The sequence below is a fragment of the Bactrocera latifrons genome, unplaced genomic scaffold, assembly GCF_001853355.1.
Source record: "Bactrocera latifrons isolate USDA-ARS-PBARC rearing strain unplaced genomic scaffold, ASM185335v1 scaffold_1668, whole genome shotgun sequence".
Classification (NCBI taxonomy): Eukaryota; Metazoa; Arthropoda; class Insecta; order Diptera; family Tephritidae; genus Bactrocera; species Bactrocera latifrons.
Window position 1 is genome coordinate 1 of NW_017535150.1, and position 5,029 is coordinate 5,029.

A 5,029-nucleotide genomic window follows, 5' to 3' on the forward strand; every position below is an offset into this window, starting at 1 on the left:
ATATTTAAATTCTATTGGAGATACATTTGTAGTTGGGTCCTTTTCGAYTATAAACCCTCTGTATGTGCACCCGCAAACATATTACCAAAACACACACACGCACTTAAATAAACAYCCACAAGATAAAAACTGAAATGCACTTACCCAGATGCAATGTCGGTACAGCATTCCTTCTAAGTTTCTTTGGGCCAATTGCCTCTTTCTCAAAATGTTTCTCACAAATGAATGAGTTGGTGGCTGGAAAGCGGTCTGTGGGAGAAATTTTTAGATTCTCCTTCCACTTTTCAGCCAGCCCACATTCATTTGGGAAACGAAAGAAGCGTAGCACCCCACCATTGTTACTATCGCACCCGCGTACGCGACAATTGCGAATTTTCGGCATTTTATTTATAACGCTGCTTAAAAATAATTCGATTGAAAAAATTCCGCCCGCACTTCACAAAATCACAAACTTTATGAAAATTGGCGCAATTATTGACACTTCAATTTTATGTAGAGTTTAAAACATATTTACATATGAATATATAATATGTATATTTGATTTTGGCGCAATTATCGACACTTGTCAATTGGGCCAATATATAAGTAGGGGAAATAAATGGCTACTTTCATTTGTATGCAAAGCTCAATACTTATTTACATATCATATACATATGCAAAGAACATGTAAGAAAAAGATTTTACTTAATATGTAAATATTTATTTGATTTTGGCGTAATTATTGAYACTTGTCTTAATATACAAAATTGGGCCAAAACGAAACAAAGAAATACATAATTACATGTCAATATGGAAATGCCGACGGCTACGCGAAATTGCTTACATTCGTACATTTTATTTATTTAAAATGACTTATTATCAAATGAGATCAAATTAATATAAAATAATTTAAAAAATAATAAATAAAAAATTTCTACATACATACATACATACATACATATTTCCATACAAAATGGAACATATGGAACTTCAATGTTTTAAGTCCTCTGGATCATGGGCATGCATACATACATATGTACATATATTTATGCCTTTTCATATTCTCTGCTTGGGCTTATATGCCATGGCATCATATGCCGTAAATCATATATTATTTCTCTTCATTTTCTCTGTTTGAGTATGTGGAGAACTGTTAAAAATGTTAACATTTCACATCGTGAATTCTGTGGTTGTGAGGTGAATTCCCTATCACAATCTYATAAAWTGTTCGACATCGAACCTGCACCTTCTCTATGTTTTAAGTTCTCTGGTATTAACTTGCATGTCCATAATGATACTCGCAAACAGAGAATATTGAAGAAAAATAATTTCTTTGATATTCCATAGGAAATATGTTCTATTTTGTATGGAAGTATGTATTTATGTAGAAGTTTTTTATTTTTGACTTATAATTTTTCAAATTATTTAAGTTAATTTGATCTTATTTTATAATAAGTCATTTTGAATGAATAAAAGATTTTCCTAAACATTATGATGATATTTTCATGATTCATACGCAATGTACGAATATAAGGAATTCGTTTTGCCGTCGGCATTTCAATTTCTCATGCTTCAATTTTTGCTTTCAACCAAGAAATCGCTTGTATGTACATATGTGCAATGTATGCCTTTGCGTTTTGCCGTCGGCATATCCATATTGACATGTAATTATGTATTTCATTGTTTCGTTTTGGCCCAATTTTGTATATTAAGACAAGTGTCAATAATTGCGCCAAAATCAAATAAATATTTACATAGTAAGTAAAAATCTTCTTCTTATGTTTATATCATGTGTAAATAAGTATTTGATCTTTACTCTCAAATGAAAGTTAGCATCCTTTGTTCTCCAACTAATATATTGGGCAAATTGACAAGTGTCGATAATTGCGACAAAATCAAATATATTATATATTCATATGTAAATATGTTGCAAACTTGAAGTGTCAATAATTGCGCCAATTTTCATAAAGTTGTAAATTTTGCGCTGATTAGACGTGTGCGCTTAAATCGTGAATTGTATATTAATTAATTTGAAAATGCCAAAAGTGCGAAAGTGTGCGCGGGTGTGGGAGCACCAGCGGTGGGGTACTCCGATTATTCTGTTTCCCAAATGAATAGGAGCTGGCTGAAAAGTGGAAGGAGAATCTGAAAAGTTCTCCCACAGACCGCTTTCCAGCCACCAACTCATTCATTTGTGAGAAACATTTTTAAAAAGAGGTAATTGGCCCAAATATCTCAAAAAGAATGCTGTCCCAACGTTGGATCAAGGTAAGTGCAATTCTTTTATTTAAGTGTAATATTTGTTGTGGGTGAATTTACAACTACGAGAGGCTTTTTACGGGAGTACATACAAGTGGGGGTATGTGCTACGATCTTTTGGTGCAAATACCTGCGTGTGTGTGTTGTGATCTTTTGGTGCGAATACCAATGCGTGTGTGTGTTGCAATCTTTTGGTTGCGGGTGCAAATACCAGTATGTGTGTGTATTTTCTTATTTGCGGGTGCACTTACAAGTATGTGTACTTTTAATGCACTTATCTGTGAGTAATGTAGAATGCCATTGAAATGCAAAAGTGGATCATTTTATAATAGGCACTACTATTTCAATGCTCTCAACCGTATATATATGTGTATATATTTAAATTTTATTGTTTATATATTTAAATTTTATAATACATATTTTTATTCATATTTATTTGCAATTTATAGATGAGGTCCGAACCCAATTATTCGAATCGGCACCTCCGCTAAAAAGTTGCTGCGTTAGCAACTGTGCCGGTGGACAAAAATTGTTCAAATTTCCGAAAACGGAAGTTGCTAGGAATAATTGGGTAAAGGCCTGCAATCTTTAGTTACCATTAAAGAAAAATTTATTCATATGTGAAAAACATTTTCACAAAAAAGATATATCTTCTCACCGAATACTTAATGAAGCTCTTTCTGTGCGAAATTTAGGACTCGACGAAAGTAGCCAGCAGTCATCGGAATGGGTTTTGCCGCCGATTTTAAAAACATACAACGTAAAAACGGAGAATACAGAACAATTTAAAAAAAATTATTCAAGATATGAAACCAGAAGAACGCATATGCTAACTAATTTTCAACGAAGTCTCAATCAGAAAAGATCTGACGTACAACAAAGCGCGAGATGTGATTGATGGATTCGTTGATAATGGAGAAGGTCACCGGGAAAGCGTGATCGGCGTTGCTTCTTTATGTTGAAATACATAGTCGCGAAATAAAAATATGTAATTTCCTATTATGTGGCAAAAGATGGCGTTAGCAGTCAAAGATTGCTAAATTTGCACCATAGCAATTTAAACGCCTCCGAAGAAATCGGGCTGAAAATTAAAACTAGAATACGCGAACAGGGTACCCACAATGCAAATTTAGGCAAATATTGGGCGCATCTTGATGGACTGACATCGTTTAAAGTAGTCCGAAAAATATTTGCCATAGATCAGGCCAATGTTAATTTTAAAATGTGCCCAAAATTAATTATTCCCATGTATATCTCGGAAACTTAGAGAAAATATCGGTGTCGAGAGCTACGCAAACTTTTAGTAATTCGGTCGCCGCAGCAATTGATATGCTGCTTAAAAAAATGTGCTAAAGCAACCCAACTGCTGGAGAAGAGAATGAATGATCTCTTCGACGAATTGGATTTCAAGACGCTTTGCAATTAAAATCGGCGAAGACGACCAATACAAAGAGGTTGTATTGAAAAAATTAATAGGATAAAAGATCATATCCAGTACATAAAGAATATTAAAAAGCCCAACAGCCAAGTATTGTGCCTGGACTCATTTGTTTTCACGATAAATGCAATGATTGCATTGAGCGGCGATATATTCGAAGAATATTCGAATGTATGCTTTATACTCTTAGGGAGAATTCTCAATTTGATTGAGATCTGGACTGCTTCCTGGCCAAGTGAGAGACATAATTCCATAAAACTCTTTCTGTTTTATAACCTGTAAGAGTTTGTAATGAATTATTGAAAAATGTATTTCAAGATTTTTATGCTTTAGTTACCGTTGGGGCTGAATCATCCTGAAAGTAAACTTTTTGGGTATGTTCGGACAGCTGTTCAATTGTTGGCAAAACACCTTCTCTCAAAATTCCAATGTATTTTTCGGCATTCACAGATCCTTTTAGAATAATAAGCTGCCCAACACCAAACTTCGTTATAGCCCCCCACACCATTAAATAGGGTGAATGCTTTACGGTGGGCAAAACACAACTTTCTAAAAAACGCTCCCCTTCCTTACGACCCACTGTGGCATTTCCGTCGGGACCAAATAAATTAAATTTGGATTCGTCGGAAAAAATAACAYTTCCCCAATCTGATATAGTCCAAGTTTTGTGTGACTTTGCCCATTCTAGCCGCTGTTTCTTCATTCGTGCAATGAGAAGTGACTTTGGCTGGTCGTCGCGCTCGTAATCCAAAATTATTAAGGACATTTTGCATTAAACGTGCAATTATTTTTACACCACTGGTTTCGTAAAATGTTGCATTGATTGCTCTAGTATGTTGAAAGCGATCACTAATGCACACCCGTTTGATTTGTCGTTCATGACGAGGTTTTACTTTTTTCGGACGTCCACTGCCCTTTTTTCGATCTAATGACATTGAAGTGCACGCTTCAATCACTTATGTCCATTTCACGAGCTATTAGTCGTTTGGATAATTTATTTTTATATAAAGCCACTCTTCTATTGACAACACCATGTTCAACCAAACAGACTCTTCTGCAAATAACGGCAGAGGGGTGGGGAAAAGGAAAAATAGTGTCATCCCGGAGGATGGAGAAGATAAGTGGCAAGCTACCACTGGTCCTCCCCCCGAGGGATAGTACTACTAAAAAGGTAAACCTAAGGAAGAGGTTTAAGGTCTCCCTCGGCAGCAAAGAGGAGTGGAACGACTCCAACCTCGAGCGGTTGTTGAGGAACAGTACTATAAGGTGGTACACAGATGGCTCTAAAATGTCGGAGGGAATTGGCGCAGGGATTGTGGGCCCACGCACTAGGCTCCCAGTATCCATGGGGGA